This window comes from Balaenoptera borealis, assembly GCF_965194805.1.
Source record: "Balaenoptera borealis genome assembly, chromosome: 3".
In the NCBI taxonomy this organism is placed as follows: Eukaryota; Metazoa; Chordata; class Mammalia; order Artiodactyla; family Balaenopteridae; genus Balaenoptera; species Balaenoptera borealis.
Window position 1 is genome coordinate 111,578,189 of NC_138866.1, and position 27,205 is coordinate 111,605,393.

A 27,205-nucleotide genomic window follows, 5' to 3' on the forward strand; every position below is an offset into this window, starting at 1 on the left:
TGCTGTGATTTATGTCACGGGGTGTTCTGCCTGTGTTTTCCTCTAAGGGTTTTATAGTGTCTGGCCTTACATTTAGGTCTTTAATCCATTTTGAGTTTATTTTTGTGTATGGTGTTAGGGAGTGTTCTAATTTCATTCTTTTACATGTAGCTGTCCAGTTTTCCCAGCACCACTTATTGAAGAGGCTGTCTTTTCTCCATTGTATATTCTTGCCTCCTTTATCAAAAATAAGATGACCATATGTGCGTGGGTTTATCTCTGGGCTTTCTATCCTGTTCCATTGATCTATATTTCTGTTTTTGGGCCAGTACCATACTGTTTTGATTACTGTAGCTTTGTAGTATAGTCTGAAGTCCGGGAGCCTGATTCCTCCAGCTCCATTTTTCTTTCTCAAGGTTGCTTTGGCTATTCGGGGTCTTTTGTGTTTCCATACAAGTTGTGAAATTTTTTGTTCTAGTTCTGTGAAAAATGCCATTGGTAGTTTGATAGGGATTGCATTGAATCTGTAGATTGCAGTAAAGCTATTTCTTAAAAGCAAGAGAACAATGAACACAAAATGAGGACAGTAGAGTGAAGAGATTGCAGCAGCAGAGGATAAGTGGGAGCATTGCAGGTGACATTTTTGCTTAAGCTTAGCATGTGATTTGTTTTATTATTTGTTAAATTGTACTTACATGTTATATATATATATTCTTGTATGAGTGAACTTTTCACCAAAAAAAAAAAAAAATCCTCTTTTTAAGAACAAGACCTGGATTTTTTAAAGGGCAATCAGACCACTATCAGAAGGTATTTTCTATGTAGCTGAAATTCATACTAGCTGGGCTGCAGGTACAACAAGATCAGGGGACACTAACACAGGGGGCTTTCCCCATGCCAGGCTTTACTGCACAAATGCTGCCAATAAAATATAGCCAAGAACAAACTGAGGGGCTGAAATTCTGCATGACAATGAATTAGAACTTACTGCTATACCCTAGTAGCCCCTCTGTGAAATATGCAGTGTTTCACAATTTATAAAAACTTTGATATAAGTTAACTCTGTCAGTTCCCATAATGCCCCTGAGAGGTAGCCAGAGAAGGTTATTTTTATGCCCATTGTGAAGAGAAAGAAACCATATCACAGAGAGGTAACGTGACTTGCCTGAAGTCACACAGCCAGGACTGTGTCTAAGAACTCCTGGTCAAGGGCTCCTCTTACCTCAGCTGCTGCCTCTCTGTTGAGTGTGGTAGACAGAGATTCTGCCCCAAGTCCTGCAGCACACCTCCCTCCCACCACATCTTTCCTGGGAATGGGTCAGCCTGCCCTGGGCCCTGCCCCCTTGCACCCTCCTTCCAAGACTACTCTCTTCTCTGGTCCTGAGTTATATTCCCCTGTGTCCCAATCATTAGGCGTCTTCTATTTCTTCTTCTCTAAGGAATTGTTCCAGACACTCATTTTCCTTGTCTTTGTTACAGCCCCTCTACATGGATTTCTATCTCCCGCCTACTACAGTTGAACCTCAGTATCTGCAGGGGATTGGTTCTAGAACCCCCATCCCCCCCAGAATACCAAAATCTGCGGATCCTCAAGTCCCTCATATAAAATTGCAAAGTACAGTCAGCCCCCTGTATTGGCAGATGCAGGACCCACAGAGGCAGAGTGCTGACTACAATACTTCACCAGTTTGTTGACACCTGTCCAGGTTCGAACATCTGGGGGATGGCACCCTGGGCACACAGATCCTACAGATGGCCCTATAGGGTGCAGTTGTTCTCAATGGGAAACATATATGAGTAGTTTGAAAAAGCTCCCAGGTGATTCTGATTGGCCATTCCATTTCTCATTGAGAATCAGTGAGACAGTGACATCTTCGCTTTGGGAGCTGGTCGAGTTAGTTACTTAACCTCTCTGAGCCTCCTTTCCAAATCTGTTACTCCATAGGTGTTTTTAAGAAATTAAATGAGGTAGTGCCTACTACAGGGTATGTGTTAATCCAATGTTATTTCCCGTCATCTAATCATCCCAGAAAAAAGTAGTGAGATATTAAACCAAAAAGCCTTACCAACAGAGTCAGAATAGCTCACCCTCACACAGGTCCCATTTCTAACGTTTGCTGTCTTCTTTCAGAAGAAGGACTTGTGCTCTGGAAAAGTATTTTAGCTACTGCTCAGAACCCTGCATGGTGCAATACTTTGAGTTCCCAGAGAGGAAAGGCCCAGAGCTCTTGTTGGAAGCTATGTAGAAAAAGGAAACTAACTCCCAGCACAGAAAGCATTCCCAGAGCTGTGTTCCAGAAATCATCCAGGCTGGGAGGTGGCCAATCTCCATGCAGGGGGTAGGGGCAGGGTCAGGAAGGAGGGAATCACAGGTTCATTTACATTCACATTCAGGACACAGGAAAGATGCAAGGGGAGTCAGTAGCTGGGGGTCTAGTTTGCTGTGTGAGTTTAGGCAAGTCACTTCACTTCTCTGGGCCAGGGGTTTGGACCATGGACCCTTCCAACACTCAGGGACACTCTGTATTTCTTCAGAGTCACTAGGAAACAAATTAAGTCTCCAGTCACATAATTTTCATTTGTATTATTGTAACCTAGGCTGATGTCCAACTCTTTTTCATAAACAGTGGGAAATTATGTCATTTCCACTACCGAGTCAAGCACAGCCAAGGGTTACAGAATCTCTTTTCTCACTTAGTAGCTCTGGGCAGTGGAAGAGACTTGCACTTTAGATTCTGAAACAGCTGAGCTTTCTTAGGAAGATTCCATTAGGAGTTATTAACCCAATTGTTAAAACAATAAGTACCTTTTTCACATCCTGGGCTGCAGTACTGCAATCTTCTATTGCTGTTCTCTTGTCTAGGAAAAGACATCAAACAAGATACTCATTCAAAATTTTAACCACAATATGAACAGACATTTCACATGAGCAATTATAAATAGTCACGTGCAAAAAAGAACCTGCCTACTGGTATCCAGAGAAATGCAGATGAAAGGAAATTTGGGACCCCATTTAAAAATGTAATTCTCAAAAATGTATACAAGCAACAATATTCAATGTACCTGATGTTGCAGCAAAAGTGACTCACGGATATAATATTGGTGGCATTGTATTGTAAATTAGTAACAGCTCTTTTGGGAAGCAATATGGCAACACATAGGATGAACCATATTCATGATCATTGAGAAGGAATGCAATAAAAATCTGCATGAAGAAGTTAACATCAGCAATATCTATCATAGCAAGAAAAGAAAGAAAAATTATGAGTCTAAGCTTAGGGGACTTGCTACATAGATTATGATACAGGCACACACTTGTCTCTTACAGAGCTATAAGGATAATTATGAAGATTAAGTAACAACATAGAGAAGTGTTTATTGGGAGTGAAATGTATCTAAAGAATACCAGGTGTTATGATTATAGCTCTTAAAAATGTGCACACAAGGGCTGGAAGGTGTTGAAATAAAAATAGCTACAGTGTTTGGAAGGTGAAGTACTGTGTTTTAAGTTTTTCAGCTTAGATGTCATTTTGTCTTCAATTAAATAAATAGAAGAAAGTATATCAGTTAAAAAAGAATCTTATTCCTAAACTTCCCCACTAGATAAGGAGAGCAGGGACCCTGCCTGTCTTGTTCAAGGTTGTTTATCAAAGCACATGTCTGGCTCGTGGTAGGTGCTCTGTAAATATTTGTGGGCTGATTGACCACTGCTGTCAGCCTTTCTAAAGAGGGTTTAACAAATCACTGATAAAGGCCTCCTGCTTTTGCCAAGATGCCTTTACCAGCACCTTCACAGTCTCCAAAAGCAAAAACAGCTTCCTTTACAGGCAGCTTTTCAAAACCCCGCACCATCTCTCCCCCAGAGTTGCACTGGCAGAAGGAGGACATCACTTTAAAGCCACCGCCGACACCAGGGCCGGTCTAGGTGGGAAGAACCTTCCTTTTCTTTGGCAGCTTCACCCTTGGGGCAGATCCTCACAGGGACGCAAGGGGGAGCAGCTTGATCCCCAAAGTCATCCGGACACTAACTCTTTACACCAGGAGGTGGCAGCCTACGCGCTTCCTTACGGCGAAGGGCCCTTTGACAGTTCATCATTCAGAGGTGGCCCACAGTGAGGGTGTGACAAGGGTGGCCAGGCCTCAGGCCAAAGTCAGGAACAGATAGAGGCAATCAGTGCCTGCTGTGCCCGGTGCTGTGAGAGATGGCATCTCCCGCATTTTACACCTGGGGAAACCAAGGTCCAGACAAGCTAAGGGACTGCCAAGTCCCCAACCCCTGGTAGAGTAACATTGCCCAGAGCTGAGCCCAGCTCTCCTTACTCCAGTGCCCACCGTCTTTCCACTACACTATGTGCCTTCCGGTTCCCTGGCAACAGTAGTCTGTGAAAAAGTGGGCAAGGATGTTTCTAAACCTTTGGTTAAATGCTATTTATTCATCCATTCATTTATTGTTGTTGTTGAAAGTCTGCTTATTTCCCAATTTTAATTCTAATCAATTGCAAGAACTTCTTAACCAGAAATATAGTTCCTGCACTAAGGAAGTGAATTTCTGCATAATGATGCCTAATGATTATTAATTTCCACCATTTATACTTGTCAGGAGTAACCAACAAATAGGCTTTCATTTTTTGAAGTTTTGTGAACAAGTCTACAGTGTAATTTCTGCTAAGTTAAATGCTTTTTGTTTATTTATTTATTTTAAAATTTATTTATTTATTTATTTTGGGCTGCGTTGGGTCTTCGTTGCTGCACACAGGTTTTCTCTAGTTGCAGCAAGCGGGGACTACTCTTCGTTGCGGTGCGCGGGCTTCTCATTTTGATGGCTTCTTTTGTTGCGGAGCACGGGCTCTAGGCACGCGGGCTTCAGTAGTTGTGACACACGAGCTCAGTAGTTGTGGCGCACGGGCTTAGTTGCTCTGCGGCATGTGAGATCTTCCCGGACCAGGGCTCAAACCCATGTCCCCTGCATTGGCAGGCGGATTCTTAACCACTGTGCCACCAGGGAAGTCCCTTAAATGCTTTTCAAATCACCATGCAAATTATCAAATTGATCCTACCCTTTGACCTTGAAATACCACTTTGGGAAATGTGTTCCAAGGAAACAAAAATATGCGATATATATTTATAAATATATACATTTTATGTATTGTGAAATATAAAAAAATAAAACAAAGGTGCATACAGAGATGTTTAGATCTGAGCTTCATATTGCATTTAAAACTGGAAGTGGCCCAAATGCTTGACCATGGGCAGAAGCTGGGAGGATCTTGCTGTAGTCATTACACTGACACTGAGAATGGTCATTGTGAAGATTGGAGCCGATGTCCAGCACATCACACGGGGACTATCATCCTGGACATTAAAATATTAAAATAGCAAAAGCAATAAAAGCAAAAATAAACAAGTGGGACTGTATCAAACTAAAATGCTTCTGCACAGCAAAGGAAACAATCAACAAAATGAAAAGGCAACCTACTGAATGGCAGACAATATTTGCAAATCACATATCTGATAAGGGGTTAGTATCCAGAATATTTAAAGAACTCATACAACTTAATAGAAAAATGCAAACAATCTGATTTTAAAATGGGCAGATCTGAGTAGACATTTTTCCAAAGAAGACATACGGGTGGCCAATGAAAAGATGCTTCACATCACTAATCATTGGGGAAATGAAAATCAAAATCAAAATGAGATATCACCCCACACCTATCAGAATGGCTGTTATTAAAAAGACAAGAAATAAGTATTGGTGAGGATGTGGAAAAAAGAGAGCTCTTGTGCACTGTTGGTGGGAATGTAAATTGATACAACCTCTACAGAGAACAGTATGGAGGTTCCTTAAAAAGCTAAAAATAGAACTACCATATGATCCAACAATTCCACTTCTGGGTATATATCCAAAGAAAATGAAAACACTAAGTTGAATAGATATTTACACCTCCATGTTTATTGCATTACTTATAGTAGTCAGGACATGGAAATAAACCAAATATGCATTGATGGATGAATGAATAAAGAAGATGCAATATATATATATATATATATATATATATATATATATATATATATATATATATAATGGACTGTTATTCAGCCATAGAAAATGAAATCTTGGCATTTAGGACAACATGGATGTAGGACAACATGGATGGACCTTGGGGACATTATGCTAAGTGAAATAAATCAGACAGAGAAAGATAAATACCACATGATCTCATATGTGGAATCTAAAGAACAAAAACAAAAAACCCAAGCTCATAGACACAGAGAACAGATTGGTGGTTGCCAGAGGTGGGAGTTGGGGGCGGTGGGCAAAATGAGTGCAGGGGGTCAAAAGGTACAAACTTTCAACTATAAAATAAGTCACCAGGATGTAACACACGGCATGGTGACTGTAGTTGCTAACACTGTCTTGCATACTTGAAAGTTGCTAAGAGAGTAGATCTTAAAAGTTCTCATCACAAGACAAAAAAAAAGAAAAAACTAGTAACTAAGTAAGGTAACATATGTTAACTAAACTTATTGTGGTGATCATTTCACAATGTATACAAATATCGAATCATTATATTGTACACATAAAACTAATGTTATAGATCAATTATACCTCAATAAAAAATAAATTCTAAAAAATTCTTAAATAATTCCATATCAGTTGGCAAATAGTAGGGACTGAGTGTCCCCCCAACCTCCCTGACCCCTCTGCTAGGATCTTCCTAGATCTCCCCATCCATCAACTAAATGTGATTGCCTGGTCCAGAAGGACCCTCCAGGACCCTACACTGTGCAGTGGTCAGTACACATTCTAGAACCAGTTATTAAATATTTTTAAACCTCCCCTGGCTAAGATTCTGTACCTTTACAAAAAGGGACCTTATTTTGGAATGAGACAAGAGATACAGGGATAGATAAAGAGAGAGAGACATTATATGACTTTGTAAGGAAAATGAAGTAGAACTTGATATAATGAATACAGTTGGCCCTCCCTGTCTGTGGGTTCCAAAGAGACTTGAGCATCCTCGAATTTTGATATCCATGGGGATCCTGGAACCAATAACCTGTGGCTCATGAAGGAGGATTCTATAAGGAATAGCAATGACACAAACTTGTATTTGCATAAACAAGACAAGAGTCTGTAAATATTCTGTAAATTAGGGAAACACCCTTTCCCCCTCTTTGCTTCTTTAAAGAAAATTGCTATTTTTTTTCACTCTCCTCCTACTCTTCTGACAACGAAGTAGTTTGGGGAAGGCTGAACCTGGAGGTGATCTGGATGGTAGCAGTGCAAATCTAGATTCCCTGAGCCAGGCATGGCAGCTCATTCCTCTGGCCAAGGGGTGGATTTGCATCAGCTGGCGATGTAGTTCTGGCCAGGGAAGTGGAAGGGAAGTTGGCTGGGAAGATTATAGCAAGGCTTTCTTTTCCCATCTAAAGGGACCATGACAGGAACATCCCCTTTGTTTCCTTTGAGGATATCTTGCTTAAAACTAAAGGCAAACAGCTTGCATCCCCAAAGGGAAAGTTAAGGGAATTTCTGAGAAGAAAAATCTTAGCCATGACATCTTTGAACTGCTAAATGAATCAACCCTGGAGCTGCTCTACTACTAGCCTTCTTGTTATTGTTCAAGCACTTTAGCTGGATTTGCTGGTATTTGCAGAGTCCCACTAGAATGTAGGCTATTTGTTTACTACTATATCTGTATGATCTATGACACTGCCTGGTACATAGCAGACCCACCATAAATATTTGTTGAAGGGATAAATGAATAAAAAGCATCCTCATTGATGTAGGAGGGTATTCAGTTTTCCAATGGTCTTGGTGTTAGATTTTTCTGTTTAAGTTTAAAAAAAAAATCCAGTCATGTTGTTGACCATCTATTGTCTCCAGTGCCTAAATGTTATGGGAAGAGGAAGACCTGGATTTGAATCTGGATCTGCTACTTACCAGTCAAGTGTCCTCAGGCAAATTCTTCATCTTCTCTGAGCACAATTGTAAAATGAGCACAGCAACTACTAAATTATAGGGTTGCTGTGAGGCTTAGATGAGAAGTGGCCACAGAGCTGGGCACATGGGAGGGGATCAGTTGGTGTGTGCTCCTCACTTCCCTATATCTCCATATCCTCTGGTACCAGGTGCCAGGAAGGCTGAGTTCCTCCTTGACCTTGAGAAGGGCCTCATGGGCCAGGGGAGGAGTCAGACATATCAACAAATCAACCAACTGACCGATGTTAACATCGCCAGAAATGGGACAAAGTGACATCATACAGCTCCTGATATGATACCCTGAGGTGAACCCAGCATCACCTCTGGCTACCCTGGCCAAGTCTGTACAGCATGAACCCAACGTAAGGAAATATCAGACAAACCTAAAATGAGGTACTTTCCACAAAATAACTGGCCTAGATACTTCAAAAATGTCAATTGTCAAGAAAGACCAAAAAAAAAAAAAACAGGGAACTGTTGTAGGTTAAAGAATACTAAAGAGACATAACAACTAAATGCAATGATGATCTGGGAATTTTCTTTACTATTAAGGACATTATTGGGATAATTTGTGAAATCTGAATAAGATCTGTATATTAGATAATAATTAGTATCAAAGTTAATTTCCTAACTTTGATAATTATTCTCTAATTACGTAAGAGAATTTCCTTGGTTTTAGAAAACATACACATTGAAGCAGTAGAGGAGTATAATGTCTGAAAATAACTCATAAACTGTTCAGAAAAAAATAAAATTATACACCCGGGTGGGAGAGAGAGAGAGAGAGAATGAGGAGAAGGTTAAAGCAAATGTGGGAGAACATTAATGTTCAGGGAATCTGGGTGAAAGGTGTACAAGAATTCTTTGTCCTATGCTTGCAACTTTGCTTTAAGTTTGAAACTGTGTCCAAAAAAAAAAAACATTAAAAAAAATTTTTAAAGCAATACTAGAGCCATGTCCTGAAGGACACTAGGAATTTGTGGGTTGGAAAAGGAGACTTCCAGGCTAAGTAAAGACTTAGGAAAGTATTCAGGAAGCCGCTAGGTGCTGGTGGGTCCATTTCATAGAAAGCTGCATTTAAGCAGGTTCTGGAAAGAGGTGTCAGAGTCCTCCAAGCAGATGACAGGAGGAAAGGCCTTTCAGTCAGTGGTCAGACGTATGAGAGAGCAGGGCACTACCAGGCAGAAGTTAGGTGTGGCCGAGGGCAGTAAAGCTGGACATTCAGGTTGGGGACCAATTGCAAAGGATGAATGCCCTGCCAAGGCGTTGGGACTTTATTCTGCAAGCAGGGAGTGGAAGATAAGATCTATGTTGGAGACAGAGGGGAGGATAAATGGAGAAGAGCAGGACGGCAGCCAGGCCACAGGTGACTTGTGCAGTGTCTGGGGAGTGAAAGAAGATGCCAAAGGCCCAAATGATAGCCCTTTGGCCAAAACGAGAAGGGCGATATGTACATTCCCCCCACCCCCCAACCCATGGGGAAGCAAACTGGCACACCAGTTTTGGTGCTCTGATTCCTGTTTGCTCTGCATTGCAGAGGCCACAGGACATTTGACTCTCCAGCATGGGCAAGCCCCCAGCAGGCTTAGTGGGTGGACCAGACACTGACGCGTACAGCAGGGGATGGAGGGGCCACTAGCCATCTCATAGTGAAAGGCCTTCGCTAAATTCAGAAAACCACCTCCACTCCCTGTCCTGGCCAGCGTGGTCTCTTCCCGTCCCTTCAGTGCCTGATTTGCCAAGATTCCAGTGGGCTACCCAACTGGCTGTTATGGCCGATTCTGCCATGTTTCCACCCCAGGAGGCTAAAGGCCTGGCCACAAATTGGGTTCCTTTTATTGCACAACAGTTGGGCATTTTCAAATCAAATTGAGCCAATCCAGTCATTCAACCTTCAACAAATACTTGCCGGGTGCTACTGTGTGCTTAAGGGACTTATCTAAGTGGAAAGGGGAAGTGGGGAGGGCAGGAACATGGCTGGGTTATATTGTAACGAGAATGGTTTTTCCCGTTGGTGTTTCATTTGGTATATCCGAGTTAGATATTTGTTTCTCATCAAATTTGAAAGGAATTGTTATCTTTAAGTCATTCCTAGCTTAATGAGGGTGCAGCCCAGCAACAAGTGGCACCAAGGGGCATTCTGAGCAGCAGAGCAAACACTCACAGAGCAAGATGATCCCCGTGTGGCCTGATGATGACTCTTAATGCATCTCCACTTCTTACTCATGCCAGGGCCTCTTGGTAGTCAGGGTGGTTCTGATGACGGTGATGATGTTGAAGATGAGCAGCTCCTAGGCGCCAGGCACTCTGCTAAATGCTTTCTGCATGTTCTCTCCGAACCTAACCACTTAAGCCTGAGATGTAGATATTTTATGCTTGAGGAAACTGGTTCAGAGAGATTGATGGACTTGTCCAAGGCCACACAGCCACTTAGGGGCAGAGTCTGGATCCGAACTCAGACTTTCTTGTCTCTAAAGGTTATGACCATTCCAGTGTTGTGCCACTTCCCACTGCTTTGAAATGGGAAGGCAGTTTCAGGGAAATGACTAAAAGCATCCCCCAAAGTGACGGTTCTCAAACCTTAGCAAGAATCAGCAACACCCAGTGGGCTTATTAGAACACAGATGGCTGAGTCCGTGTTGAGGTGGCTGAGGTGGGGCCTGCTATCTGTATCGCTAACAAACGCAGGTGATACCCACTTCGCTGGTGCTGGGATCGCTCTCAGAACCACTGCCCCGAGGGAGAGCAGTCAGTTGACTCTACTGGCCCCTCACCCTGCCCCCACCGCTCTGTTCAGTTCGGCGTCTGCAAAATCTCACCATTTCCCCCGTCTGAAGAGGAGGCCGAGGCTAGTGCTGCCTCCCGTCTGCCCTCTGTCTCCCTGGGAGCCTGTGTTGGGTGGCATGAGCGCAGAGCGTCCCCGGCTGAGCCCTTTGCTCCCAGTTGCGCACAGACTTATCTGCTCTCGGGTCACTGCCCTCTCCCTCTGAGCCCCACCGTCATTCCCAGGCTTCCCGAGCTTTCGCTCACTTGTTGATTCTCTGCGAACTGACCCTGCTGTCCCCTCCTCGGTCAGGTGTGGTGTGTGAGCTCTGATCTCCTACAGCACCCTCTCCTGATCTGCAGGGAACGTGGGACGCAGAGGTTGTCTCTGTCACCTGAGATCCTTGTTCCTCTGGGAAGATACACTTTCTAGCAGCTTGGTAAACTTCCCAAATTATAGTTTAACATGGGAACATGTGTTTCAAAGGCTCATGCACTTTTAGACTTGGAAAAGCCTTAGCTGAAAGGAGGAAAGGAAGGAAACGAACACGTACTGAGAATCTGCCATGTGTCAGCACAAGGCCAGAGGCTTAGTGTGTGTCACAGTATTTACTCTTCACAGTGATCCTATGAGTTCTGGTGTGTGCGTGCGTGCGTGTGTGCGTGTGTGTGTGTGTGTGTGTTTTAATCTCCATGAACAGTAGAGAAAACTGAGATTCTAAGAAGAAGTTCAGCAGCTGGTCATGATCACACAGCTAGTTAGCAGCTGAGCCAGGATGCGACCCCAGGTCTGCCCCTGCGCTTTCCACCACCACTGACCCATCAGTTCACAGCACTGGTGTCCTCTCTAACTCTGAGATAAATTTACTGGGCTTTGAGCCACACATGAGGCCCAAAGGCTGGCCTTCTGAGACAAACCCTGGGTCAGTCACGCAGTGGTCAGTGCTGGGGACGCTGCCAGGGGCTGGGAGGAGGGCCTGAGGAGAGGGGCCATGATCAAGTGCTGGGTGAGCAGGGGGAAGCTGCCAGGAGTCTGGAAGAGTTGGTAGCAACTCTTCGCCTGGCAGCAGGCGAAGGCAACCAGGATTGCAGGAGTTTCCAAAGAAGAAGCAGCAGGGGCTTCCCTGGTGGCACAGTGGTTGGGAGTCCACCTGCCAATGCAGGGGACACGGGTTCGAGCCCTGGTCCGGGAAGATCCCACATGCCGCGGAGCAACTAGGCCCGTGAGCCACAACTACTGAGCCTGCGCTCTAGAGCCCGCAAGCCACAACTACTGAGCCCATGTGCCACAAGTACTGAAGCCTGCGCGCCTAGAGCCTGTGCTCCGCAGCAAGAGAAGCCACCGCAATGAGAAGCCCGCACACCACAACGAAGAGAAGCCCCCGCTCGCCGCAACTAGAGAGAGCCCGCGTGCAGCAACAAAGACCCAACACAGCCATAAAGAAAGAAAGAAAGAAAGAAAGAAAGAAAGAAAGAAAGAAAGAAAAGAAAGAAAAGAAAGAAAAGAAAGAAAAGAAAGAAAGAAGCAGCAGCCAGCCAGACCCTCAGCTCAGGCCAAGGGAATTGCTGTGCTGCTCTGAAGAGCCAGGTGCCAGCCTTCCTGGCCAGGCTGTGGGCCTGTGTAAAGGCAGCTTCTGCCCGGCACATCTGTCAAGTGCCTACTTTTGTGCCCAGCATTGTGAGGTATTGAGGCTACACGTAAAAAAAATAAATAAATAAAGCATCCTTGTCATCAGAGAGCTCACAGTTTGGGAATAGGTGCAGGCAACTAATAAGACCCAGACAGATAAATATGGTTTTTAATATGGTGCTTTGTAGCTTAGAACACCTGTTCGCATACACATATGATGTCCAGGGACCCTCACAGGGACACTGCCGCGGGGGAGAGAGGAAGGGCACTGTGCTGATCGTTCGGCCCTTCCACATCCGATGCTTCATGGACCCTCAGCACACCCCATGGGGCCCGCGGAAGAGGGAGTCCTGACTGCCCCTTGGTGCGGGGGTGAGGCTCCCCAGAAGGATAGTATTCAGCTGGGCTTGGAGGGGTAGGTAGGAGTTCTTTATGCAGAAAAGAGAAAAAGGAGGTTACTGCACTGCCATTTCTTACACTATGATTTTGGTGTCGTAGGCACCTTTAGCCTTAGCTGCCAGGAGCAGGGCTTGAGATGGGCCTCTCAGCCTCTTCCATTCCGATCTGAAAAGCCCTAGCTCTTTTATCCGTCTTCCTGTGGCAGCTCCCTTCAGAAGAGCCAGAAGGTCTAAGGTGCTGGCCAGCAAGCATCTCAGAGGCTGGTGGGTGTGCTTTCAGCTGACGAGGGCTGGCCTGGGGACAAAAGTTAAGACTGACTTTTCTCTCTCTCTCTCTCTCTCTCTCTGCCATCCATTTTTCTTCAATGACTGTCTTCGTAGAGTCTGTCATGTAATGACTGTGACAGGACCAGGGACAAATGAGGGAGGAGCCATCAACCATGCCTGTCATCTGTACTTGTTAAGTCCCCGAAAGAAAATGTTAGCTGTGAATCAATGAAAAATCGAGCACGAAGCCAGCGGGGAGGAGATTTAAATGTGTCTCCTAACTAGTGGCGAGTGAGAAAACAAGTTCTGGATTGGAATTCGGCAGAGTGGCTTCACCCTGGGTAGCTGGTGGGGCCAGGAGCTAGGAGGAGACAGCGAAGGACCCTCAAGAGGATGCTGGGCATTAGTTGGGTGGTTGGGTGGGGGGAGGGGAAAGCCTCAGGCTGCCACATGGCCACCCGGCCGAGCTAGCACTGAGAAGAGCTTTGGAATGAGCGACAACCAATCCTCCACCCCCAACAGACCTGGCTGCCCTGTGGGGTCCTCCGTGGTGCGGCCGAGCTGAATGCTGCCCAAGGAAACCTCATACAGCGCCTGCAGGGAGACCAGCTCTTGAGTGCTGCGCTGACAGAAGCAGGTGGAGAACCTTGCCCTCCCACTCCCAGCAGCAGCCAGATGAGGCCGTGGCCAGGAGCCAGATGGTGATGGCTCGGGCTAGGGGAGCCCCGGCAAAGTTACTGCGAACCAGTTATGCAACCTCCCACAGCAATCAACCACCGTTTGTCTCCTGCCAAGCCCTCACGCTGCCTAGGCTGGCACAGACACCCTCTGTGTGGAGAAGGAATGACACTGAAATTATAAACTGCACCGTGACTGAGATTTTAATAACCAGGTTGAACTACAAGCCTGGAAAACCTTAAGGGAGCCCAAATAAGTTGCTGGCTCTGAGACTATGGAGGGATCTGGGCCAAGAAGGGTTAATGCAATTATGGGAAGAAAGCTAGTTTCATGTTGGCCCACATAAGGGTGACTATAAAAACTAACCCACCAGACTCAATCTTCACAACAACTCTTGGGGTTATTTTCTTTGTTGCCTTTTAATTGAGGTGAAATGCACATAACATGGAATTAAGTATTATAATTGTGTACACTTCAGCGGCATTTAGTACATTCACAAGATTGTGCAACCATCGCCTTTAGCAAGTTCCAAAGCATTTTCATCACTCCTTGGGGTGTTTTTATGCCCTTGTTATGGGTGGAATATTGAGGTCCAGGAAGGTTAAGTGAGTGATCCAAGTTCATCCATGGTAGAAACCAGGCTTGAACCCGATCCACTAACTCCCCTGGAAGGAGGGAACATTGTCTTCAGACTTCAGTAACAGCCTCTGAACTGACTTCCTGTCCTCTAGTCTCCCCTGCCTCCAGTTGCCTTAAACATAATTAGTAGATTCATCTCCTACAGCCAGGCTCTGACAGCATCATTCCCCATCTCAGCCTCCCAGTGGGTCCTCATTAGCACCGAAATAAAGTCTGGGCTCCTTTATCCACTGTAAACTTTATGTTGATGCAGTCACCAAGCAACTTGTTTCTTTCCAGTGTGTGGTCCATGGGAAACGCTCTTGCATCCTCACCTGGCAACTCTGGGATTAGAGGCTGATCCCAGCACAGCCCCTCTCCTTTATCTTGTCTATCAGCTGCCAGCCACCCTACATTTGCCCTTTAGACTCTTAGGCAGGATCTGACACCAACGCTGGCTCCCAAAACTGTAAGAAACACGTATCAGGTTCTCTGAATGTTGCCATTGGAGCCCCCCTCACTTGACTCAAGGGGAAGGACAGGAACCCCCATCTCTCCACCTTATTAGTATTAGCTAAATTATTTTAAAGTCAAATAGTGGATGCGATGCAGATATTAAACATGTTGATGCCAATATATACATGTTAGTTGAAAAGATATTCACGGTGTATTGTGAGATGCCAAAAGGTAAAATCCTATATATGGTGTATAATTCTGTCTCAGAAAAATATCTATCTATATACAGAGAGAACATATATATGTTTTGAACCCATGCATATATTTGCATAAGAAAAAGGTCTGAAAAGGTATACTCCAAAATGTTAATGGTAGACCTTTCTGGGCGGTATAATATAGAATGACTCTAATTTTTTCCTTTTGCTTAGTATTTGCTAAGTTTATTTTTCTGTAAAAACATGGCCTGTAGAAGGAAAAGAATACCAAAGAGGAGAAAAGGGTTCCTGTAGTGCTTTGTTCACACACCTGAATGTGACTTATATTACAACTAATTGTGTATATGCCTCTGCTTTCCCCTCACCTTGGGGACATGGATGTCATCTCGTTCATTTTGTCTTCTCCATGACATCTCCATGACAAGCTCAAGAGTTATTAGCCAGCTAATGAGTGGACTCAGCCCCTTCTCTCTCTAACCCCTCCTGAATGATAGGGCTGGTGTAAGTCTCTGATCTAAGCCCCTCAGGCACCCTCCAGGAGGTTACCCTCCTGATACTTGCGGTCCTGGGTTCCTGAAGTTTCCTCCTAGGCAGTGGTGCCAGTGAGTAAAAGACATACACACAGCTACCTCACCTGTTTCCTACCTTCACTAGGCCAAAGTCAGAGGGAGAAACAGCAAGTCTGTAGACCCAGAAATTCTCCTGTGCTTGTGGGTTTCTTCTCAATGTGATTTCATTACTGTAAGGCGATGTCTCATTGCCAGGGCGACCAGGAGGGGGTGTCTGCACAGAGAAGCCTCCACCTCCACCTTAACTCTATTTTGTTAAACTCCCGCTGGCTTCTGAGCTCACTTCACATTTGTGGTTGCAAGAATGTAAACATTCTTCAGTTCTGTTGGGGTTTTTCCTTCATCTTGCTTTGTCTCTCTTCCTAAGGAATGGCTGACATGTATAGTTTCTCTTGCATTTTACCAACTAACCTTGATATCTTTCACTCTTCCCATACTGTCTTGTGATCAATATTGTTCAGTCAAAATAGATGAGTATGGGGACTTCCCTGGTGGCACAGTGGTTAGGAATCCGCCTGACAATGCAGGGGACATGGGTTCGATCCCTGGTCCAGGAAGATCCCATGTGCCATGGAGCAACTAAGCCCGTGCGCCACAACTACTGAGCCCGCGTGCCACAACTACTGAAGCCTGCATGCCTAGAGCCTGTGCTCCGCAACAAGAGAAGCCACCGCAATGAGAAGCCCGCACACTGCAACAAAGAGTAGACCCCGCTTGCCGCAGCTAGAGAAAGCCTGCACACAGCAAAGAAGACCCAACGCAGATTAAAAAAAAAAAAATAGATGAATATGTATTTTCAAGGTGTGAACCAGAATGTGAGAATTGGACCTTTCCAGTTGAGAGAATGTTGGCGGGAACAGCTTTAACTATGTTTGTTTTTCCCCCTTGATTTGCATTTTTTCCCTTGGTTTTCCTTTTCCAGCTCCATAGCGGCACAAATACACGTTTCTAAACTACACTGTAGGAACAACTCTCTGTGGCATTGAAGCTGAGCAGGACCTTGCAGGGCCCTCCCGGGTACAAAAGCCCCTCCATGTCCCCCGTTTCTTGCTTGTAAGAAAAGGCTTTAGTCTCCTAGGCCTTCCCTGAGTTTCAAAGAGCAGACTCAAGTAGTTACCAATTAGGGAAGAGAGGGAATGCAGAAAGAAAAGAAAAGCAGTTAAGCAAGAAAAGTAATGATAATAGTTCAGCAATAAAAGAGTCCTAGTTCCTCCTCAAGGGCTATACGTAATCTGATACACGTCTTTAAGTTGTTCTGTAGGAGCTAAGACACCCTTCACCCCAACCCACGTGGAGGGTGGTGACTACACACTGAGCACAAGCATGTAGACCCCAGACTGGTTAGAACCAGAAGGCTGATGATTGAGATTCCTGAAATATAACCCTGTTACCTTCTCACCACCAACCAATCAGAAGAAAATCATGCACCCTGCAGCCCTCACCCCAAATATCACCTTTAAATACCCTTCCCTGAAAGCCGTTGGGGAGTTTGGGTCTTTTGAGCATGAGCTGCCCATGCTCTTTGCTTGGTGCCTGCAATAAACACTGTACTTTCCTTCACGACAACCTGGTGTCAGTAACTTGGCTTTGCTGTGTGAGGGGTGAGCGGACCCAAGTTCATTCTATAGCAGCACGGCCTATTTGGGGTGAGACGTGAATGAATTATTCCTCTCCCTGGTGAGGCTCAGAGGTCTTATTACTGAACTGAACTTAGGTCAAGGCAAGGCATACAGGCAGCTCGTACTCAAAAGACCCAAACTCCCTGATAGCTTTCAGGGAAGGGTTTTTAAAGGCAACATTTGGGGTGAGGGCTGCAGGGTGCATGACTTTCTTCTGATTGGTTGGTGGTGAGGTAGCAGGGCGATGTTTCAGGAATCTCAATCATCAGCCTTCTGGTTCCAACCAGTCTGGGGTCTACGTGCTTGTGTTCAGTGTGTAGTAGTTGCCATCCACTTGGGTTGGTGACTGGGGGGACGAGGGGTCTTAGTTCCTGCAGAACAACTCAAAGATATGTATCAGATTGTTATCTATACCCCTTGTGGAAGAACTGGGACAAGGAACTAAGATAATAGTTTTATTGCTGAACTATTATCATTACTTTTTCTTGTTTAACTGCTTTTCCTTTGTTTCTGCATTCCTTCTCTTCCCTAATTAGTAACTTGAGTCTGCTCTTTGGAACTCAGGGAAGGCCTAGGAAATTAAAGTCTTTTTCTCCAAACAATAAAGGGGGGCATTAAGGGGTTTTTGTACCCAGGAAGGTCCCATAGGGTCCTACTTGGTTTCAGTCCCCCTTTTCATTGATACTCCTCAATCCTGAGAGGAACAAATGTGGGACAAGAAAGGGAATAAGGTTTTGGATAGAGAGGTTAATAATAAACTCGACAGGGGAACTCGGTGTAAGGGGGACTCAGTCTCAGTATGACAGGCAGAGAACTAGACTCCTCAATAATAAAACTCACATAGCCTCCAATTCCCTCTCATTCCATCTCTTGTCCTAGTTAAACTATCTGTGAATTAGACTCCATTTCTGGAATTAAGTCCCTAACAAAGTTGTTTTCTGGGGAGCCGAGCTTCTGCAGGCTGAACACACTAGCCTTGCCCAGCATCTGGCACTTAACTGTGGAAAGGAATGAAATCTAATTAAATAGAATCAAACCAAAAGGAACAGGTAGATGACTAACCAGCCTTTCACATAAGAGCCACTGGCCCTTTAAATGCAGCTCAGTTGAAGCCACAGTGTCTAAGAGGAGGCAAGCGCAGTGCTAGGGCCCCTTCCATAGTTTGGGGGGCGGGGGTTCTCTTAGCTCATTGCTCTCTGAGTCCTCTGTGGTTTCTCATAGTCACTGCCTGTGGTGAATAACTGGCTTTGAATCAAGTCAAAAGTGAGAGTCTCTGTTGAGAGCCATGGTGTGAGCTGGGCCTGGGTGTGAATCAGCATGAATAGAGGAGGGAGGGTGGGAGGGAGAGAGGAAGGTGGGCGCTCCCTAAGGTCAGTGAGGCAAACACGGTAACTGTCAGAAACATGCGAGCATTAATGATATGAAATGAGCCGTGTAACTCATGGCCCAGCCCTCTCTGGATAGGTCCCTGTCCTGAAAGTAGCTGAGAGTAGCCAAACCCAGAGAGGTGTAGATGAGCAATCTCAGGGTGTGGCCTGACCCTGCAACTGGGGCTTGAAGGACAGGGAAGGAGGAGAGTCAGCCACTGTGCTAGGTTATGCAATTAGTCTTCATGATGAATCTGGGACATAGATGTTATTCCCATTTTATAGAAGGGGAAACTGAGGCCCAGAAGGGTGACGCAGTATAATGGAAAGGATATCACCTTGAGAGGCAGACAGAATTGGGCTCTAGCATCCCAGGCACCATCCCCTACCACCTGCATGACTTTGGGTAACCCCTTACCCTCCCTGCCCCTCAAACTCCTCATCTGTGAATGGGAGATATTAGTGCCCGCCTCACAGAGTTGTTGTGAGGATTAAACACAAAGAAAATGGTGCACAGAAAACAAAACCCTGATACACAGGAGGGAGGTTTTCACTGGGTGCGCCTTCTCTTGCTCCTTGCCCAAAGTCAAGCAACTGGCAGGCTACCGGATCACAAACCCAAGGTCACCTGTCCCCCTGGGGGGTGAAGTGGGGACTCTGCTTTAGGGCAGGACCCCTGTGCCAGCCCAGGAATCAGCAGCTGGAAGGATTCTCCCACACCTGGGGAGGAGACAGGGGGAGTCCCCCTGTCCCCCAAACCTGCCTACTCGCCCAACCTGGCTACCCCCCTCTGCTAAGCTCACCTTCAGGTGACACACCCTTAGTGTCCAGAGAAGGGCCAGTTCTGTCCTATTACGACCAAAGAAGCCCCAGCTCAGACCTCAGCCCACTGACCAGTCTTGCCATTTCAGCCTCTGTGTTAATATTCACCGTTTCCCCCTTACTGGCCCAGATTCCACCCCATTTCAGTGGAGGCAAAATGTTTGTGGCCTTCTCTGGGAAGCTTTCCATCACAAAGCTTCAAAAAACTGTTCGCTGCAAAAAACTCTGCCCTTGCACTGCTCACCTGCTCTTGGCCCTCTTACAGCATTTGTCACCTCCTGCTCAGTGACAAATGCCAGTGGTTTGGGTGTGCCTTGTCCAGGAGACTTCCACTCTGCTCCCCAGGAAGGGAGGCCCCCTCTCTCCTCTTCCCTTCAGTGGTTTCTCTCCTGCCACCTCCTCCACTGGGGTGGCCCTACCACTCAGGAAGGGCTCAGCAGAGTATCTCCAGTTTGCATCTGACCACCTGGATCAGGTGAGAAAGGAGGAGAAACCATTTGGCTTCCACTTTCTCAGATCCAGCTTTGCCAACAATAGAGCTGATGCTTTCAGCCCCAGGTCAAATTCTCAACTGGTTGAAACCCCACAGGGGAGAAGAGTAGGACCTCAGCAGCAGATTGGAAGCCCCTTGAGGGCAGAAACTGTTTCTTATTTTTAGTGAATAGAAAAATTACATAATACTTAATATATATAAAAGAATATATGTAAAAGACAAATGCAGCATATCCGTAAGTTATAAAGCACAATTATAAACACTGGACCTAAGAATCCATGCTGCGGATGGATGTAAATTAGGAGTTTGGGATTAGCAGATACAAATTACTATATGTAAAATAGATAAACAACAAAATCCTGCTGTATAGCACACGGAGCTATATACAATATCTTGTAATAAACCATAATGGAAAAGAATTTTAAAAAAGAACTAATCCAATCTGCTCTGCCCACCTATCCCCCTGCCTTCTCACAAAAGGTAACCACTAGCCTGTATTTTGAGCATAACATTGGCCTCTATTTTTTGTTTTCAGTTTTAGCAAATATGTATGCATTTCTGAGCTATATATACTTTAATTTTGCTGGGTTTTGGGGTGCTTCTATATAAATAATATCAAATAAAATTTAATGTTTAGTGATTATGAGATTTATCGTTTAAAGCTGGATATGCACCTACCCTGCAACTCATCCATTCCACTCCCAGGTCTATACCCTAGGGCAGTGGTTCTCAAACTTTTTGGTTTCAGGACTCTTTTATCCTCTTAAAAATTATTGGAGATCCCATACCAAAGAGCTTTTGTTTATGTGGGTTACATCTATTGATATTTACTATATTAGAAATTGAAACATTTAAAAATATTTATTAATTAATTTTAAAATAAACCCAGTACAAGTTTTTTTTTAATTGAAGTATAGTTGATTTACAACGTTGTGTTAAATTCTGCTGTACAGCAAAGTGATTCAGTTATACATATATATACATTTTTTTAATAGTTTTTCATTATAGTTTACCATAGGATACTGAATATAGTTCTCTGTGCTATACAGTAGGACCTTATTATTTATCCATTCTACATATAATAGCTTACATCTGCTAACCCCAACCTCTCACTCCATCCCTCCCCCAACCCTCTCCCCCTTGGCAACCCCAAGTCTGTTCTCTATGTCCATGAGTCTGTTTCTGTTTCGTAGATAGGTTCATTTGTGTCATTTTTTTAGATTCCACATATGGATGATATCATATGGTATTTGTCTTTCTCTTTCTGGCTAACTTCACTTAGTGTGATAATCTCTAGTTGCATTCATGTTGCTGCAAATGGCATTATTTCATTCTTTTTTATGGCTGAGTAGTATTCCATTGTATATCTTCTTTATCCATTCATCTGTTGTTGGACATTTAGGTTGTTTCCATGTCTTGGCTCTTGTGAACAGTGCTGCTATGAACATAAGGGTGCATGTATCTTTTTGGATTAGAGCTTTATCTGGATATATGCGCAGGAGTGGGATTGCTGGATCATATGGTAGTTCTATTTTTAGTTTTCTGAGGAACTGCCATACTGTTCTCCATAGTGGCTGTACCAACTTACATTCCCACCAACAGTGTAAGAGGGTTCCCTTTTCTCCACATCCTCTCCAGCATTTGTTATTTGCAGAGTTTTCAATCATGGCCATTCTGACTGGTGTGAGGTGGTACCTCATGGTAGTTTTGATTTGCATTTCTCTAATAATTAGCAATGTTGAGCATCTTTGCATGTGCCTATTGGCTGTTTGTATTTCTTCTTTGGAGAAAGGTCGATTTAGGTCTTTTGCCCATTTTTTGATTGAAACCCAGTACATGTTAACACAACATATTTTATGAAAAAGAATTATATATACTTGAAAATTTAGGGAGATGAGTGGCATTGTTTACATTTTGCAAATCTCTTTACTGTCTGGCTTTAACAGAGGACAGCCTCATGTAGATACATAATTGGAAATGGTAGGAGTATTTTAATGGCCTTTTCTGATAATTATGTACATATCATGCAGCCTCCGGAAAACTCCTCTGCATATGCCTGACAGAATGAAAGTGAAAATGATTACGAAAATAGTTTTGACCTCACGGACCCCCTAAAAGGACTTCAGGGAACCCTGTGGGTCCTTGGATCACACTTTGAGAACTGTTGCCTGAGTGAAACTTGCACATGTGTGCAAGGGATGTGCTAGGAGGGAGGGATGTGCTAGGTTGTTCACTGCAGCATTGCTTGTAATAGAAAAATCTGGAAACAACCCAAACATCATTCATCAGCAAGAGAATTAGTAAATGAATTACGGTTCATTCACACAATGGTGTATTTTACAGCAGTGAAAATAAGGCCTCTTTTCCTATCTTTGTACATAGGAAGTCTATGTATTAACAGAGTTCTTGCATTTTGACTGAGTAGCTCATTTGATTGGTCAAGACCAGAGTGTAAATGAGGCCATGCACAATTAGGTATGTAAGAAGTAGGCAAACAATGAACAAACCCAAAGACTGAATGAAGAGGCAAAGCCAGAGTCACCTACCTTCCTGTTGTGATTTTTGTCATGTTAAATTCTCAGGCTTGAAGCCTTTTTATTTTCTGAAGCACTTGACTTCAGCCTAATGATTAAAAGCTAACTTCCTGTTTTAAAATGATGTGTATGCCATGGCAAAATAGTTTGCAAACAGTGGGACTTAATAAACACAAGCTCACAGAGAATTCAGCAAATTTATAAAAGACCTTCTTTTTGGAAGTTTGAGAGCACAGGGGCACGTGGGTTCTCTAGTTGTGGCACGTGGGCTCAGTAGTTGTGGCGTGGGCTTAGTTGCCCCATGGCACGTGGGATCTTAGTTCCCTGACCAGGGATCGAACCCACGTCTTCTGCACTGGAAGGCGGACTCTTAACCGCTGGACCACCAGGGAAGTCCCCCAAACTTATGGGTCTTGAACATAGGGGTTTTTTTCCCCAAAAAGATTTTCCCATTTTGTAGTGTCCCTGTATTGCCCACCAGTTTTTTCCCTAGCTTAACTCCCAGGGAGCGGGCAGCCAGATATGGACCCACCAGGCAGGAGACTGGAGATTTCTTCTCAGGTGAAACTTGCCCAAGGGAAATGGCTTAAGAGATCGACAGTTGAAGGTCACCTAAATAAACAGTGGGGTCTCTGCCTAGTTATCCTGCCTGAAGCCTTTTAATCAATAATCCTCTTCTCTCTCTCTCACTCACACACACACACACACACAGATTTTCCAATTAGCTTTTTCATGCTTCACTCTTAAATAAGGCTAATATTAAAATAATATTAAATAAAGCAAAATTCAAATAATTGAGGAAAAGTCTCTAAAAGATAGCAGCTAATACACACAAAACAATGAACTCAAAGAAAATAGAGAAATACAGAAAAGAGGAGGAAAAAAAGATATATTCTATGGTTAATCCTCAGGAAGAGAAAATAATGTATCCATGAAAAGAGAACAGGATGCTAAAAAAAAAAAAAAAAAAAAAAGGAGCATTTGTAAAACAATAAAGAACCCTTGGGATTAAAAATATGACAGCTCAGTAAAAGAGTTAGAAGATAAAATTTAGGAAATCTCTCAGAAAGTAAACAAACAAAACCCCCCATAACTTTTGGTTGAAATCTGGCATTTAAATGCACTTACTTTATGGATCAAAAATTATTTAGGAAGCCTTGCTTTAGGAGATCAATTTTTCAGTATTTCCTCCTCAATCAACATCTCTGGCTTCTCAGGCATGAAGAGACTCCACCCTCCCTTTCTTGTGTTTTGACTTCCAAGAGTTACTTACTTCAAGTGTAGAGGTATGTTTATGGATGAGTCCGTAAAGTCAAATGAAGGTTTCTGGCTAATAAGGAAAGTGTAACTGACTAAGAAATAGGTAAACCCATAAAAAAGTCCAGAAACAGACCCAAGTATATATTTGAATGTAATTCTTGATAAAATTAGCATTTCAAATCAAAGGAGAAAGGAAGGGCTATTCAGTAAATGGTACTGAGACAATTGACTAAACACCATCTTCCATTTGGGAAAGCCATTTAAATTATACTGCTACCTCACTCCTTACTCCAAAATAAGTTCCAGATGAATAAAAAACTCAATATAAAACATGAAACCATAAAAGTATAGAAAGAAAATATAGGTGAATATGTTTATCATCTTAGAATGAGGAAGGCTTGTCTAAGCATGCCATGAAATATAGAAACTGTGAAGGCAAATACTGATAAATTTGAGTACATAAAATTTTTAAATTTCTATAAAAGAATAAACATATTTAAAAGGCAAAATAAACTAATAAAAATAATTTCAACATGTATGATAGATAATTGGTTAATTTCCTTAATGTACAAAGTGTTCTCACAAATGAATAAGAAAAAAAAAAAACCCACCCAAATGTATCAGTCAGGATCCAGTCAGAAAAACAGAAACCATATGCTAGGTAATTCAAACAGGGAAAATTAATGCATCTGGTTACACGGATGTTGGAGGGCCAAAAGACAATTGGGTAATAGATTCAAAATTAATACCATAGAGAGTTAATAATGTTAATTTATAAAGAGCACCTACAAATCAAAAGGAAAAAAACCAACAACTTCACATGAAAATGGGCAAAGTATACGAAAAGTCATAGTTAAGAAAATACAAATGGGGGACTTCCTTGGTAGTCCAGTGGTTAAGAATCTGCCTTCCAATGCAAGGGACTCGAGTTTGATCCCTGGTCGGGGAACTAAGATCCCACATGCCGCGGGGAAACTAAGCCTGCGTGCCACAACTACTGAGCCCATGTGCTCTAGAGCCCACGCGCCACACCTAGAGAGAAGCCCACACGCCTCAGCGAAAGATCCTGTGTGCCTCAACTAAGACCTGATGCAGCCAAATAAATTAATTAATTAGGGAGGTGTGTGGCACTCCCTCAGCTGAACTTTGGGGGCAAATAAGTGGGGCCTGCTGGGAACAGGACTTCTAAAACAACAAATATGTCTGGAAGGCTGTGGTCCAAGGCCATTTTTGCTGGCTATAAGCGGGGTCTACGGAACCAGAGGGAGCACACAGCTCTCCTGAAAATTGAAGGTGTATATGCTCGAGATGAAACTGAATTCTATCTAGGCAAGAGATGTGCTTATGTGTACAAAGCAAAGAACAACAGAGTAACTCCTGGTGGAAAACCTAACAAAACCAGAGTAATCTGGGGAAAGATAACTCATGCTCATGGAAACAGTGACATGGTTTGTGCCAAATTCCGAAGCAACCTTCCTGCTAAGGGCATTGGACACGGAATCCATGTGATGCTGTACCCTTCAAGGATTTAAACTTACTGAAAAGTAAATAAATAAAAGTGTGGATTTGTTCCCGTGTATTTTTGTTTAATTAATTAATTAATTAATTACTTTAAAAAGAAAATACAAATGGGTTTTAACACATGAAAAGATGCTCAACCTCATTCAAAAGAAAATAAGTAAAAATTAAAACTATAATGAGATGATATTCTTCATTTATCATTTTGGAAAGATCAAAAGCCGTTAAAAACAACAAGTACTGACTCAGAACCATCCAAAATAAATGAAGTGGAAAAAGCAAGTTGCAGAATGGTGTGACAATTTGTGTCCCAAAAAAGGGAGAATAAGAATATATATTTACAATACATACAAGCACATATATAATAAACACTATATATGCACACACTATATATGCACACACACATACATACATACATACAATAATAATCTCTGGAAGAGTAGAGAAGGAAAAGTGCTAATTGTTGTTTTTGTCTGCAGGAAGGGGACCTGGAGAAAGGGGAACTTACTTTTTACAGAATACCCTTTGTTTATTTATTTGTATTGTGGTCAAATACATGTAACATAAAATTTACCATTTTAAATATTTTAGAGTGTACAATTCAGCAACATTTAGTACATTCACAATGTTGTGCAGCCATCGCCACTATCTAGTTACAGAACATTTTCATCACCCCAACAGGAGACCCCATACTCATTAGCAGTCACTTCCCACCCGCCCTTTCCCCCAGACCCTGGCAACCACTAACCTGCAGATAAGAAAATCTCTATGGATTTGCCTCTTCTGGATATTTCATATAAATGGAATAATATAATATGTGGCCTTTTGTGTCTGGCTTCTTTCAGTTAGCATAACGTTTCAAGGTCCATCCAAATAGTATCATGTATCAGTACTTCATTCCTTTTTATGGCTGAATAATGTTCCACTGTATGAATATACCACATTTTGTTTATCTAGTGTCAGTTGATGACATTTGGGTTGTTTCCACTTTTTGGCTATTGTGAATAGTGGTGCTATGAACATTCGTGTATAAGTTTTTATTTGAACACCTGTTTTCAGTTTGCGGGGGTATAGACCCAGGAGTGGAATTTCTGGGTCATATGATAATCGCTGAAAACTCTGTAGTGACTTTATTTTTTTTTAATTAATTAATTAATTTATTTATATTTTGGCTGAGTTGGGTCTTCATTGCTGCCGGCAGGCTTTCTCTAGTTGCAGCAAGCGGGGGCTACTCTTCATTGCAGTGCGCGGGCTTCTCATTGCGGTGGCTTGTCTTGTTGCGGAGCACAGGCTCTAGGCGCGTGGGCTTCAGTAGTTGTGGCTCGTGGGCTGTAGAGCGCAGGCTCAGTAGTTGTGGCGCATGGGCTTAGTTGCTCCGCGGCATGTGGGATCTTCCCGGACCAGGGCTTGAACTACACTGGCAGGCAGATTCTTAACCACTGCGCCACCAGGGAAGTCCCTGTAGTGACTTTTGAATGTTGTACCACATGCATATATTACCTAATCAAAACTTGACTATTGTAATAAAAATAACTAAGTAGAGACAAATGTATTGTTTTATAATCACATTTCGGCAGCTCTGCAAAATCAGCATTGGATCAGTTAATGGCCTCACAGTCCTAAAAGAAACTGAGGTGTAGAAAGTTAAAATATAATCTAATTTTAAAATATGACTCATAGAACCAGTAGGTCTTCAGGCTACAAATGTTCCCCATCATTAAATGTTCCAGCAGCATTGCCCTGGTGAGCATGGAAAGGGCTGTGAGAATGTTTTCTAAATCCATTTAAGAAAAGGTAAAGCGGTAATTAAAGTTGGCTTCAACCCTGTGATTGTTTGCTGCCTGGACTCTCAGTGGGAGCCTTGGCTCCTGCAACACCACCGATGTCCTCTAGGGGGCGATCCCCAGAGAGACTGGAGTTCCTGGCGTTGCTCTGCGCTGGTGACAGGGGAGTGTTCATCCCGCAGAGCTTTCACAAAGACAAGGAGAGGGAACGCTGTGACAAAGAACCAGCGCTGGAAGGACACTTGGAAAAC

At 43.5% G+C, this 27,205-nt stretch overlaps 1 protein-coding gene, 1 long non-coding RNA gene and 1 pseudogene across 3 annotated transcripts in view; 2 read left to right on the forward strand and 1 right to left on the reverse strand.

The window, feature by feature from the left end:
• LOC309624865 overlaps positions 1 to 3,823 on the reverse strand; it is a 45,779-nt gene extending 41,956 nt beyond the window's left edge. The window contains exon 1 of the long non-coding RNA XR_014242179.1: positions 2,786 to 3,823. This is a non-coding gene — a long non-coding RNA (uncharacterized lncRNA). The remainder of the gene's footprint in view (positions 1 to 2,785) is intronic.
• Positions 1 to 27,205, forward strand: part of USP3 (ubiquitin specific peptidase 3) — a 223,119-nt gene that overhangs the window by 81,954 nt on the left and 113,960 nt on the right. The window lies entirely within an intron of this gene.
• LOC309624835 (large ribosomal subunit protein eL33 pseudogene) lies at positions 24,797 to 25,260 on the forward strand (annotated as a pseudogene). The gene has a single exon. The product of its transcript is annotated as a large ribosomal subunit protein eL33 pseudogene (transcript).